This window comes from Rhinopithecus roxellana, chromosome 12, assembly GCF_007565055.1.
Source record: "Rhinopithecus roxellana isolate Shanxi Qingling chromosome 12, ASM756505v1, whole genome shotgun sequence".
NCBI lineage: Eukaryota > Metazoa > Chordata > Mammalia > Primates > Cercopithecidae > Rhinopithecus > Rhinopithecus roxellana.
Window position 1 is genome coordinate 73,427,869 of NC_044560.1, and position 15,078 is coordinate 73,442,946.

At 43.5% G+C, this 15,078-nt stretch overlaps 1 pseudogene; it reads left to right on the forward strand.

Annotated features, from left to right (window-relative positions):
* The first annotated feature begins 3,874 nt into the window (after positions 1-3,874).
* LOC115900733 overlaps positions 3,875-15,078 on the forward strand; it is a 64,195-nt pseudogene continuing 52,991 nt past the window's right edge.

Genomic DNA, 15,078 nt, shown 5'->3' on the forward strand with positions numbered 1-15,078 from the left:
GTGAGCTGAGATCCCGCCATGGCACTCCAGCCTGGGCGACAGAGCGAGACTCCGTCTCAAAAAAAAGGGGGGGGGGGGGGAATTTGTGGAGGAAAAGTTAAATGTTAATTTTGAACTCAATTGAACATGGACACAAGCAATGAATGGTCACCAAGTCTCAGAACGGGTTGTGTAACCCTCTGGAGGCATTCACCCAGTATTGTTTCAGAGAAATCTGTGTTTCAATCTATTTCTATATGTTAGTTATTGAAGAACAAGTTAACCTTTTTGTATTCCTTGAGCCCGTTGGCAAAGGGCCCTCGTGACTGGGTCTCATGCCAAACATTTCAGCTCCATCAGGTCATTTATGTTCCTCTCCAAACTGGTTATTCTAGTTAGCAGTTCCTCTAACCTTTTATCAAGGTTCTTAACTTCTTCCAATTGGGTTGGAACGTGTTTCTTTAGCTCAGCAGAGTTTGTTATTAACCATCTTCCGAAGCCTACATCTGTCAATTCATGCATCTCATCCTCTGTCCAGTTCTGCACCTCGCTGAAGAGACATTTTGATCATTTGGAAGAGAAGAGGTACTGTGGCCTTTCAACGGTTTTTTGTTGATTCTTTCTCATCTTCGTGAATTTGTCTAGTTTCTATCTTTGAGGCTGCTTGACCCTTAGATTTTTTTTTTTTTTTTTGACAGTCTGTCACTCAGGCTGGAGTGCAGTGGCATGATCATGGCTAACGGCAAATTCTGCCTCACAGGTTCAAATGATTCTCATGTCTCAGACTATCCAGTAGCTGGAACTACAGTCATGCACCACCACGCCTGGCTAATTTTGTATTTTTTAGTAGAAACGAGGTTTCACCATGTTGGCCAGGCTAGTCTCAAACTCCTGACCTCAAGTGCTCTGCTCCCCTCCGCCTCCCAAAGTATTGGGTTACATGTGTGAGCCACCATGTGTGGCCTTGGATGAGCCTTTTGTGGGTACATTTTTTTCCTGTTGATGCTGTTATTGCTGTCTGTTTGTTTTTCTTTCAATGCTAGGGGTTCACTTCAGACCCTATTCATCTGGTTTACTCCTGTGCCTGGAGCTGTCACTCAAGGAGGTTGGAGAACAACAAAGAGGAGTGCTCGCTCCTTCCTCGGAATCTCTGACCTCAAGAGGCACCAAACTGATGCCAGTAGAATAGCTCCTGTATAGGTGTCTGATGACCCCTGTTGAGGAGTCTCATCCAGTTGGGTGGCACAGGGAGCAGAACCCACTTACTAAAGCACTTTGACTGTCCTTTGGTGGAGGGGGGATGTTTTGCTGGGGGGAAATCCACTCAACTGAGCTGCTCCATTTCCTCAGAACTAGCAGGAAGATAGGCTAAGTCTGCTGGTCCACAGAGACTAGAGCCATCCCTCCCCATGGGGCTCTTCTCTGATCTTTGTTATTTCTTTTCTTCTGCTGGGTTTGGGTTTGGCTTGTTCTTGTTTCTCTAGTTCTTTGAGGTGTTATCTTAGGTTGTTTACTTATGGTCTTTCAAACTTTTTGATGTAGGCACTTGATGCTGTGAACTTTCCTTTTGGCACCACTATTGCTGTATCCCAGACATTTTGATAGATTGTGTCATTATTATCGTTCAACTGAAAGAATTTTTGAATTCCCATCTTGATTTCATACAATAATCATTCAGAAACAGGCTGATCCTAAATTTTATTTTTATTTAATTTCCATGTATTTATTTAATTTCCATGTATTTGCATGGTTTTCATGGTTCATTTGGAGTTAACTTTCACTTTTATTCCACTGTAGACTGAGAGAGCAGTTGATATAAATTTGATTGTCTTAAATTTATTGAGACTAGTTTTATGGCCTATCATATGTCTATCTTGGAGAATGTTCCATGTGCTGATGAATAAAATGTATATCCTGCAGTTGTTGGGTAGAATGGTCTGTGAATATTTGTCAAGTCCATTTGTTCTAGGGTATAATTTAAGTCCATTTTTTTGTTGTTGTTGACTTTCTGTCTTGATGACTTCTCTAGTGCTGTCAGCAGAGTATTGAAGTTCCCCATTGTGTTGCCATTTATCTCAGTTCTTAGGTCTAGTAGTAATTGTTTAATAAATTGGGAGTTCCAGTGTTAGGTGCATATATATTTAGAATTGTGATATTTTCCTGTTGGGCTAGTCCTTTTATCATTATGGAATGTCCCTCTTTGTCTTTTTTTTTTTTTTAACTGTTTTTGCTTTCATGTCTATTTTGTCTGATGTAACAATGGCTACTACTGCTTGCTTTTGGGGTACATTTGCAGGTACTATTTTTTCCCAACCCTTTACCTTAACTTTATGTGAGTTTTTATGTGTTGGGTGAGTCTCTTAAAGACAGCAGATGGCCGGGCGCGGTGGCTCAAGCCTGTAATCCCAGCACTTTGGGAGGCCGAGACGGGCGGATCACGAGGTCAGGAGATCGAGACCATCCTGGCTAACACAGTGAAACCCCGTCTCTACTAAAAATACAAAAACTAGCCGGGCGAGGTGGCGGGCGCCTGTAGTCCCAGCTACTCGGGAGGCTGAGGCAGGAGAATGGCGCAAACCTGGGAGGCGGAGCTTGCAGTGAGCTGAGATCGGGCCACTGCACTCCAGTCCGGGCGACAGAGCGAGACTCCGCCTCAAAAAAAAAAAAAAAAAAAAAAAAAAAGACAGCAGATATTTGGTTGGTAAACTCTTATCTATTCTCACCATTCTGTATCTTTCAAATGGAGCATTTAGGCGACTAATCACTATTAATTATACCACCATACATTATAATGCCTGTCATTGCAAGGCTTGAACACGTTGTAATCCGGACACGTTGTAATTTGGACAGTTGCTTTCTTCAGCAACAGGCTGGTAGCTTTGAGCCTGATCAGTCAAGACATAGGCCTGGCATTGGGCCAGGGCCAGTCTGAAAATCAGATTAGCATTTTCCTTTTCCAGCTCACATGTCTCTTATAGCAACTATTCCCTATCTTGATACATTAACTCATAAGCAGTAAGCAAACACCATTCACTCCGGGAGATCCCTTCAGCATCTCCTTTGTCTACTGGAATCTTCTGCAGCACTTCACGCACAGTCAATGGTTTAAATTGCACTAATTTAGATTCTCAATTCTCACAAAAGCCAGATTCCCTGGACCATTCAATCGCCAAAGAGGAGAACTGGGGGTATTGGAGGTAGAGAAAATGAGGATCCTGAACAACTCAGTCAAGAAAACTGACAAACTGTATCTGCTGCCAGAAGGGGTGCTGAGGGCAGTCACTGCCCCAGGCGCAGTGTTCCTTGTGGTTATCTATAGGAACATCTGAAGCCTGTTGCATGAAGAAAGCAATTATGTGATAAATCAAGCAGCTGACCAACCATTACCTCTCCCTCCCTATTGATTCTACCTAATAAATACTAAGGCCTGTGGAAACTCAGGGCTGCCTTCTGCTCACTACAAGCGAGAAGCCTCCGGCCCCTTCTTTTTTTTTTTTTCTGAGACCAAATCTCGCTCTATCACCCAGGCTGGAGTGCAGTGGTGTGATCTCGGTTCACTGCGAGCTCCGCCTCCCGCATTCACGCCGTTCTCCTGCCTCAGCCTCCTGAGTAGCTGGAACTACAGGCGTCCATCACCATCCCAGTTAAATTTTTTTTTTTTGTATTTTTAGTAGAGACGGGGTTTCACCGTGTTAGCCAGGATGGTTTCGATCTCCTGACCTCATGATCCGCCCGCCTTGGCCTCCCAAAGTGCTGGGATTACAGGCGTGAGCCACCGCGCCCCGCCTAACCCCTTCTTTTAAAACAAATCTTTTGTCTTTGTCTTCATTTCTGTGTTTGCCCCCCTTTATTCGATCCTGTAGGAACTGACAGCGACATTGGGGAGTTCCCACCCATGGGTATGGGAATTCCTCGAGTTTCCAGCCCTGTCCTTACTGCCAAAAAGCAGCACAGTTTGGTTTTCGAATCCTGTTTGTGACGCCAAAAATACTCTGTGTGGGAAACGTTCAAGGGGAGAAGAAAAGACACACACACAATACCTTTAAGGGTAAATAAGCGGCCGGGCGCGGTGGCTCAAGCCTGTAATCCCAGCACTTTGGGAGGCCGAGACGGGCGGATCACGAGGTCAGGAGATCGAGACCATCCTGGCTAACACGGTGAAACCCCGTCTCTACTAAAAAATACAAAAAACTAGCCGGGCGAGGTGGCGGGCGCCTGTAGTCCCAGCTACTCGGGAGGCTGAGGCAGGAGAATGGCTGGAATCCGGGAGGTGGAGCTTGCAGTGAGATGAGATCTGGCCACTGCACTCCAGCCTGGGCGACAGAGGGAGACTCTGTCTCAAAAAAAAAAAAAAAAAAAAAGGGTAAATAAGCTTTATGCCACGTAAATGGAAATACAGATATAGTTAGCAAATAATATAATAAGCAAATCAATGTAATAACTGGATTGATATAATAAGCATGTTGATATAATAAGCAAATTGCAATGGGAAGAGGAGAAAGGAAAAGAGATACATATACTGGTGTATATGTATATGGAATCTCTGACCTCAAGAGGCACCAAACTGATGCCAGTAGAATTCCTCCTGTATAGGGTGTCTGACGACCCCTGTTGAGGGGTCTCATCCAATTGGTTGGCACAGGGAGCAGAACCTACTTACCTGGACCATTCAATCGCCAAAGAGGAGAACTGGGGGTATTGGAGGCATAGAATTTTAAAATTCTCTCACCAGACTATGGAGGATTTACTCACCAGACTATGGAGGATTCACTCACCAGACTATGGAGGAGTCACCACCAGACCAGGAAGCAACAGCTTGGGCTCCAGAGTCAGTCACTCGTTCCTGCACAGATGAGGAGGGTCACATGAAGCTTCCGCACAGTCTAGTACCCTAGCTGTTTTGTAACCAGTTGTTTGGCATAAGGCCCAGTCACGAGGACCATTTGTGACTGGGGTCAAGGAACACAAAACTGTCAACTTGTTATTGCGATTGTCTATTGTTTTTCAACAACTAATGTATAGAAACAAATTGAAATAGAGATTTCTCTGAAACAGCGCTGAACAAATGCCTCAAGAAGCTCACACAACCTGTTTGAGAACTTGGTGGCTATTGAATGTGTCCACGTTCAATTAAGTTCAAATTTAATATTTAACTTTTCCTCCACAAATTACCCCATCTTGATGAATCAGCTGTCTAGACATAGGGCAAGGTGAACCCCTTGGGCAGTTACACAAACTCCGCCTTCTGGGTTTAAGCAATTCTCCTGCCTCAGCCTCTGGAGTAGCTGGGCCTACAGGTGTGCAACACCACACCTAGCTAATTATTTGTATTTTTAGTAGAAATGGGTTTTCACCATGTTGGCCAGGCTGATCTTGAACACCTGACCTCAAGTGATCCACTCACCTTGGCCTCCCAAAGTGTTGAGATTACAGGCACTTGCCAGCAAACTTGGCCCTAAATGATTTCTTTCTATCTCCTATAATAGTTTGAAATTGCTTAAAGGTTGTTTCAAATTGAAAAAATAAAAAGAATTTGGATAAAAATAAAATGTAAAGAGTTTTAAAAAATTACAAGAGATTACAAAATATATATGGAAATCTGGAGTAGTCAAAAATGACAAATTTGATTTATTTATAAGGTTTATTAAAATTAGTTTTAGTATTGATAATACACTATTACCAAAGTAAAAGTTGATTTTTTCTTGAACCAAAATTTTATGTATTATTAATATGACGGCAAAATACTTCTGTTCAGGCCGGGCGCGGTGGCTCAAGCCTGTAATCCCAGCACTTTCCGAGGCCGAGACGGGCGGATCACGAGGTCAGGAGATCGAGACCGTCCTGGCTAATATGGTGAAACCCCGTCTCTACTAAAAAATACAAAAAAAAACTAGCCGGGCGACTAGGTGGGCGCCTGTAGTCCCAGCTACTGGGGAGGCTGAGACAGGAGAATGGCTTGAACCCGGGAGGCGGAGCTTGCAGTGAGCTGAGAGCCGGCCACTGCACTCCAGCCTGGGTGGCAGAGCAAGACTCCGTCTCAAAAAAAAAAAAAAAAAAAGAAAAAAAAAAAACTTCTGTTCACCTTTTGAATACATTCAAAAAGAGAGAGAGTAAAAAAAAGATAGAATTTTCCCATGCTCTGGGTTGGGCCTGGCTCAGCTCAGAGAGGAAGCCCTGCCTGAAAAAGGCTGCAGCTAAGGCTGTGACTTTTTTTCTTCATTCAGCCCTGATCACGTTTTCTGTCACTCAGGGCCTGAGGGGGCGGGGACCTTAAGCATTATTTAATCAGAAACGCTAGGCTGAAAACCGTCCAATCAGGCACGCAGCTGGAGCTAACAGGACTTTTCCCTTGTTTGACTGCGGCCTTTGTCTCTCGTTGCATCCTGAGCTCTAGGTCTCGTCTTCACTAGTCTGTGTCCTGTGCTCCTAGAGGTCCAACATCTGTAGCCCTGTGACCTGCAGGTATTGGGAGATCCACAGCTAAGACGCCGGGAACCCCTGGAAGCCTAGAAATAGTGAGAGTGCCGGTCCTACTTCCCGATTGGGGGTGGGTGGGGGGGGTGGGGGTGGAGCTGGTTGGAACCGGTGAGAAGTGGCTGTGGCAGAACTCAGGCCTCGCCTCAGTCAGCTCCACAATCTGTGCCACAAGTTCTCCTTGCCCAGCTCGGCCTCAGTCCCCTTCAGCCAGAAGATGGAGGCTGTGCTGACAGCCGGCCCGGGTGTCCTGTCTCTTCCCTGCTCAGTGACTGCCCTGGCGGAAACCCTCTCACGGCAGCTCTGCATCCACAGCGCCGCGTCTCTCCCAGATTGTGCGGGGAGCACAGGAGGGTCTTCGGGGGAGAATCCTGACTCAGATTGTGGGTTCATGAATGGGAAGAGCTTTGGTCAGTGGGGTTCACAGTTTCTGTTTTCTCTTATTAAAAATGTATGGGGAAGGGTGGCCAGGTGCGATGCCTCATGCTTATAATCCTAAGGAGGCCGAGGCGGGCAGATCACGAGGTCAGGAGATGGAGACCATCCTGGCTAACATGGTGAAACCCTGTCTCTACTAAAACACAAAAATTAGCCAGACACAGTGGTGGGCGCTTTTAGTCCCAGCTACTTAGGAGACTGAGACAGGAGAATCGCTTGAACCCGGGAGGCGAAAGTTGCAGTGAGCCAAGATCGTACCACTGCACTCCAGCCTGGCAATAGAGCGAGACTCCGTCTCAAAAAAAAAAAAAAAAAAAAAATTAGGGGCCCGGCGAGGTGGCCCACGCCTGTAATCCCAGCACTTTGGGAGGCCGAGGCGGGTGGATCACTTGAGGTCAGGAGTTCAAGATAAGCCTGGCCAAAATGGGGAAACCCCATCTCTACTAAAAATACATAAATTAGCTGGGTGTGACGGTGAATGCTATTCCAAAGGCAGAGGTGAGAGAATCGCTTGAATCCGGAAGGTGTAGGTTGCAGTGAGCTGAGATCGCGCCACTTCACTCCAGCCTGGGAGACGGAGCAAGACTCTGTCTAGAAAAAAGTAAATTATAGGAGTCACTGCAAAGAAAAAGTAAATAATTTAATCAAAGAATGATTGAAGAATCATGGAACACCCAGCTATAGTTTGTAGTTTGTGGTCCATGGGAGGGGCTTGAAGGAAAATCAATGATGAAGAAAATCAAATTCAACAATTGGTTAGGTATACTTACCTAGCTTCCTTTTTTTTTTTTTGAGACGGAGTCTCGCTCTGTCACCCAGGCTGGAGTGCAGTGGTGCGATCTCAGCTCACTGCAACCTCCTCCTCCCGGGTTCACCCCATTCTCCTGCCTCAGCCTCCCGGGTTCTCACCATTCTCCTGCCTCAGACTCCCGAGTAGCTGGGACTACAGGCGCCCATCACCAAGCCCAGCTAATTTTTTTGTGTTTTTAGTAGAGACGGGGTTTCGAAGTGTTAGTCAGGATTGTCTCCGTCTCCTGACCTCGTGATCCGCCTGCCTCGACCTCCCAAAGTGCTGGGATTACAGGCATGAGCCACCGCGCCCGGCAGCTTCTTAGTTTGTACAATCAAGGTGGAAATTTCCTGGTTATGCAATCAGAGCTTAATTGGCAGTTTATAGTTGTTTAAGCCTGAATTTGTTTCCCCAAATGTAGTAATTTATTAACAAATCCACTTGAGTTTACATTTTGTTTTACAAGTAGGAATCCGAAGACTAGAGCCTTCTCAGTCTAATTGCCTGCCGCTTAATTATTTTCACAACCCGCAAGGGACTGATTTTCCCTGGCGTTTTTCACATTTGTCCCCAGCAGGGCCTCAAGTGTACCCCATGTTCCTCAATCATTTTTTAAAGCATTGCACAGCACTATTGAAGAGATATGTTTTCTGTTTGTAAATATTTCCCATGAGAAGAAGCAAAGAATAATCCCCTGACACTGTATTTAAAAAAATATCTGTGCCTCTTTTTCTTTTATTTTTCCAGAGAACTTACCAGAATGTTTTTAGGTTAAGATTACCCTCTGGAAACATTATCGCGTGATGTGTCCTCTGCCAACCTTCAGTTTTATTCTGGGCCTGGGTTTTAGTACTTTCTGGGGATAAACCAAGATACCCACCATGGCTATGTCTGCTAGAGTGGCTAGTGACTATTAGCTCTTGGGTCATTTTCTCCCATAGGACCACCTGAAGTATAGAGTGTAGCCTCTTAAGGGAGCAGGTGGCAGCCTTGGGGCTGAAAGGCATCTCCTGGTGTACTTTTTTTTTTTTGAAAAGCTAGCCCTTGAGACATGAAGATTTTCTTCACCCAACCTAACTTCCATTTCTTGGAGACACACTGCTCGTCAGCCAATCAGATGCTGGTATTAAGGGGAAAACATAATTTCTGCCCCCTGGATGCTCTTGGAGGGGGTGAAAGAAAAATAGTAAAAAGTTTGTGAAAAACACTTCAAAAGACAAAAGAAAATGACTCTAGTGAGATGGCATAAAAACTTACAAAGTAAAATGCACTTGGGGCACTCACTGGGGCATAGAGCAGTGTCTCCTGGGAGAGTGGTTATTGAACATGTGAACAGGATGGGGTGGGTGATTGGATCTCTACCTTGAAAAGATTTGTTCACTTATTTTGACGTCAGGTGTTTTTGTTGTTGTTGATTCTGCTTTCTTTTTCTTTCTTTCTTTCTTTTTTTTTTTTTTTTTTTTTTTTTTTTGAAACAATCTCTCTCTGCTGCACAGGCTGGAATGCAGCGGCTTGATCTCGACACACTGCAACCTCTGCTTCCTGGGTTCAAGTGATTCTCATGCCTCAGCCTCCCCAGTAGCTAGGACTACAGGTGTGCACCACTGTATTTGGCTAGTTTTTGTGTTTTTAGTAGAGATGGACCAGGCTGGTCCCAAGCTTTTAGTCTTTTTTTTTTTTTTTTTTTTTTTTGCACAGGCTGGAATGCAGTGGCTTGATCTCGACACACTGCAACCTCTGCTTCCTGGGTTCAAGTGATTCTCATGCCTCAGCCTCCCCAGTAGCTAGGACTACAAGTGTGCACCACTGTATTTGGCTAGTTTTTGTGTTTTTAGTAGAGATGGACCAGGCTGGTCCCAAGCTTTTAGTCTTTTTTTTTTTTTTTTTTTTTTTTTTTGAGGTGGAGTTTTGCTCTTGTTGCCCAGGCTGGAGTGCAATAGAGTGATTTTGCCTCACTGCAACCTCTGCCTCCCAGGTTCAAGCGATTCTCCTGCCTCAGCCTTGGGCATGTGCCACCACGCCCGCCTAATTTTTGTATTTTCAGTAGAGATGGAGTTTCTCCATGTTGGTCAGGCTGATGTCGAACTTTCAAACTCAGGTGATCCGCCCACGCAGGCCTCCCAAAGTGTTGGGATTGCAGGCAGTGAACCACCACGCCCTGCTCAAACTTTTAATCTTAATTGATCTACCTGCCTTGCCTTCCCAAAGTGCTGGCGTTAAAGTGATCCACGGCGCCCACCTGCATCACTTTTTTTAACTGTAATCTGCATTTTATTAGTAGGGCTTGAAAGGTAAGAAAATATTTACAAAGAAAATAAAAGAGATGAGTTTCAAAAAATTAATATTTAATCATATATTCCATTTGTTAATAACTCTCATTTACATTTTTCTTTCCAAGAGTGAGTTTAGGAATTTTCTCAGGTGTGTTTTTTATGTCTTAGTGATTTCAAACAGAATTCTAAGCCTTAGCTTTATAATGGTAGCTATCACAGAAAAAAATAGGGAAAATCTCTCTTCCATTTTGGCTGTAGACAATGAATATATTTTCGTAGGAAAATGTGGTAGATAATTGGTGAGTTATACAGATTCATCAAAACATCAGTTCCTCTTTTTGCAGGGTAAATTTGTGACAGTGAATATCTCCATTCTATATCCTGTTGTCTTGATTTCTGAGTTTAATGCTAAATTGTATGTGATGAAACATGGTAACTTCTAGAAGTGTTCCCATATGACTAATTTTTTACTACATTATTTTTTAACAAATAATAAAATAAGACATATATTGTCTGAAAGAAGTAGATATATTTGTTCTTCTTATGGAGGCATAAAATGCAAGCACCTTAGCCAGGTGCAGTGGCTCATGCCTATAATTCCAGCACTTTGTGAGGCCAATGCTGGTTGATTGCTTGAGGTCAGGAGTTCGATACCAGCCTGCCCAAGATAGTGAAACCCTGTCTCTGCTAAAAATACAAAAATTAGTTGGGTGTGGTGGAGCATGCCTGTAGTCCCAGCTCTTTGGGAGACTGAGGCAGAAGAATAGCTTGAACCCAGGAGGTGGGGGTTACAGTGAGCCGAGATCCAGCCACTACATTCCAACCTGGGTGACAGAGCGAGATTCCATCTCAAAAAATAATAATAATAATAAATATGAATGTAAGCACCTTAAAATTTCTTTTTCTTATGTAAACACTCTAAGTAATTTCACTGGATTTTTCAAACACTTAGTTTTGAAAATCAAGTGAATAACTCTGACATGGAAATTAAAACTTGAACCTAGTGACTCCAAGCTAAGGCTAATATTAAGCCTGCAACAGGAAGTTATTAAAGTCCCAGTTACTTCTTTCTGAGGAGCCACCCATGCAGATGTCCCAGCCTGCTCACCCAGCTATAGAAGAAGCCTTTATCCCGAGAGAAGCTACAGAGCCCTAGAAAGCTGGGGTCCCACAGGCAGATACAGTTAAGGTTAAGATGAAAGGAAACTGGGAAGGTCTTACTGATGATGAAGTTGTTATTGTTTTGAGACCATTTCTAAACTTTGTAAAATAAAAACATTAGATTTATGTAAAAAAAAAAAAAAAAAAAAAAAAAGAATTCCAAAAAATATTGCAACAGGAGGAAACACCAAATAACTATAAGATCTTTATGGCTTGCAAAGATGTAGGCATAAAAGAGCTTTCTTTCCCAGAAAGGAACAAACAAGGCTAGAAACGAGGTGGGAGGGGAATGGCAAATGGAGGTTGAAAATCAGATTTTAGATTAGAGGATGCCTTACCGTGTAATCAGCATGTTCTTAGGGGGGACATAACATGGTTTTGTGTGTTGACTCAGACTGAGGATAGCTCAAAGTTCAAGAGCTTGAGGGGGGGAGATACTCTTAAGTAAAGTTTAATTTAAAAATATTTAATTTTAAGCCAGGTTGGTGGCTCATGCCTGCAATCTCAGCACTTTGAGAGGCCGAGGCAGGCAGATCATCTGACGACAGAAGTTTGAGACCAGCCTGGTCAACATGGTGAAACCCTGTATCTATTAAAAGTACAAAAATTATTGGGAGGCTGAGGCGGGGAGTTCGAGACCAGCCTGGCCAACATGGAGAAGCCACATCTCTACTAACAACAACAACAAAAAATTAGCCAAGTGTGGTGGTGCATTCCTGTAATCCCAGGTACTCAGGAGACTGAGGCAGGAGAATTGTTTGAACCTGGGAGGTGGAGGCTGCAGTGACCTGAGATTGCACCATTGCACTCCAGCCTGGGCAACAAGAGCCAAACTCTGTCTCAGAAAAAACCCAGAAAACAAAAAGCTGGTTATGGTTTTGGTCTCCTGTAATCCTAGCTATTCTGGAGGCTGAGGCAGTAGAATTACTAGTACCGGGGAGGTGGAGATTGCAGTAAGCCAAGATCACACCACTGCACTCCAGCCTGGGAGGCAGAGTGAGACTCCATTATTTAAAAAAAAAAAAAAAAAAAAGGATATGTTTTATTTCAACCACTGAAGACAAATTCAGCTGATTTTTTTTAATGACAGACAGGAGAAATGGCCGGGCACGGTGGCTCACACCTGTAATCCCAGCACTTTGGGAGGCCGAGGCGAGCGGATCACGAAGTCAGGAGATTGATACCATCCTGGCTAACACGGTGAAACACTGTCTCTACTAAAAATACAAAAAAAAAAAAAAAAAAAAAAAAAAATTAGCCGGGCATGGTGGTGGATGCGTGTAGCCAGCCTGGGCAACAGAGGAAGACTCTGTCTCAGAAATGGAAGCAACTAGTTTATCTGTTTGGGTCTCCAGATTGATAGATTTTTAAATCAATCAATATAATCCACCATGTTAAGAAACTAAAACAGAAAAACCACACAATTATCAATTGATACAGAAAAGTCATTTGACAAAATTCAACATTCATTCCTGACAAAAACTCTCATCAAAGTAGGAATGGAAGGAAACTTCTTTAACCTGCTAAAGATCATCTACCAAAAACCTACAGCTAACATCATAGGTAATGAAAAAGACTGAATGCTTTCCCTAGAAGATCAGGAAAAAGGCAAGAGACATCCACTTTTACGAATCCTATTTGAAATCAAAATCCTACTCAAAATCCTACTTTAGTGAAATCAGGCAAGAAAAAGGAAATAAAAGGCATATAACCAGTTGGAAAGAATAAATAAAACTGTCTCTGTTCTCACACAATATGATTGTCTATGTAGAAAATCCCAAGGAATCTACAAAGAAGCTCTTAGCAAGACTGCAGGACACAAAGTCAACTCATCTAAGTCAATCATGTTTCAGCTGGGCATAGTGGCTCACACCTGTAATCCCAGCACTTTGGGGAGCCCAGGCAGGCATATCACCTGAGATCAGGAGTTCAAGACCAGCCTAGCCAACATGGCGAAACCCTGTCTCTACTAAAAATTTTAAAACTTAGCCAGGTGTAGTGGTGCGTGCCTGTAATCCCAGCTACTCAGGAGGCTGAGGCAGGAGAATCGCTTCAACTGGGGAGGCCAAAGTTGCATTGAGCCAAGATCGTGCCACTATACTCCAGCCTGGGTGACAGAGTGAGACTCTGTCTCAAAAAAAAAAAAAAAGAGAGAGAGAAAGAAATACAGTAAATGGAATATATACACACAGTAATTACAACATAAAATAAAATGAGAGAATTGAGACCAAAAAAAAAAAAAAATACATGAAGCAGTCATGGTTCCTACAATCCAGAAATTTTTAGTCTAGACTAGCAACTGGATAAATAGTTGAATTATGCATCACACGGTTGGTATAATATATAGATGTGTCCACAACCTTGGGCTTTATTTCGGCCACTTTATATTGTTGTGACTTCTGATGTCTGCACCTAAAGGGATATTTATAAATGGAAGAATTGTTATATATATATATATATTTTAAGATGGAGTCTCTGTCCCCCAGGCTGGAGTAAAATGGCATGATCTCAGTGCACTACGCCCTCTGCCACCCTGGTTCAAGCAATTGTCCTGCCTCAGCCTCCTAAGTAGCTGGGATTATGGGTGTCTGCCACAACACATGGCTGATTTTTGTATTTTTGGTACAGAGAGGGTTTCACCATATTGGTCAGGCTTGTCTCAAACTCTTGACCTCATGATCCACCCACCTCAGCCTCCCAAAGTGCCAGGGGTTACACGCGTGTGCCACCATGCCTGGCTGTATAATTTCTGTTCCTTTTACCTTGCTAAGTGTACATATTTATTTTCTAATAAGATTACTGTAGAAAGACAGGGCACAGGCCGGGCGCGGTGGCTCAAGCCTGTAATCCCAGCACTTTGGGAGGCCGAGACGGGCGGATCACGAGGTCAGAGATCGAGACCATCCTGGCTAACACGGTGAAACCCCGTCTCTACTAAAAACTACAAAAAACTAGCCGGGCGAGGTGGCAGCGCCAGTAGTCCCAGCTACCCGGGAGGCTGAGGCAGGAGAATGGCATGAACCCCGGAGGCGGAGCTTGCAGTGAGCTGAGATCTGGCCACAGCACTCCAGCCTGGGTGACAGAGCGAGACTCCGTCTCAAAAAAAAAAAAAAAAAAAAAGAAAAAAAGAAAGACAGGGCACAGTGGCTCACACCTGTAATCCCAACACTTTGGGAGGCTGAGGCAGGTGGATCACGAGGTCAGAAGTTCAATACCAGCCTCCCAATATGGTGAAACCCTGTCTCTATTAATAATGCAAAAATAGGCGGGCATGGTGGTGTACACCTCTAGTTCCAGTTACTAGGGAGTCTCAGGCAGAAGAATCAATTGAACCCTGGAAGCAGAGGTTGCAGTGAGCTGAAATCATGCCACTGCACTCCAGCCTGGGTGACAAAGTGAGACTCCGTTTCAAAAAAAAAAAAAAAAAAAAAATGCCCTAGAAAACCTTCAGGGATTTGCTTACATTGCGTATTAATATATAGTATAAAGTTGATAGGGCAGTAGTTAGAAAAGATTAAAATTACAGAAACTCTAGGATTTAAGATCTGATTCACCCTTTTTGGAGGCCTTATTTAGGTCTGACCCTACCCTGGACTCTTGTCTCACAGAACTGATTAGAAGAGATCAGAGTTTTGGCTGTGAATCCTGCTGCCTTTTTAGAGCTGGTGCTCACAAGTTCCTGAAACCCAAAAGCAGAAAAATGGGAACAATAAAGTGTGTATTGTAGGGTCTTAGTTTTTAAATGTTCTATTGAAACCAGTGCTTGCAGAGCATTCTATTTCACAACTTGTTTCTTTTCCTGCAGATCCAGTAGTTGCTCTGCAAGTCACAAAAATGTAAATATGAACAATAACATTTACACTAAACTATATTAAACTCTTTATTTCTATATCTCTTTCATCTGACTATATTTAGCTGTTTTTTTTTTGAGATGGAGTCTCGCTCTGTCACCCAGCCTGGAAT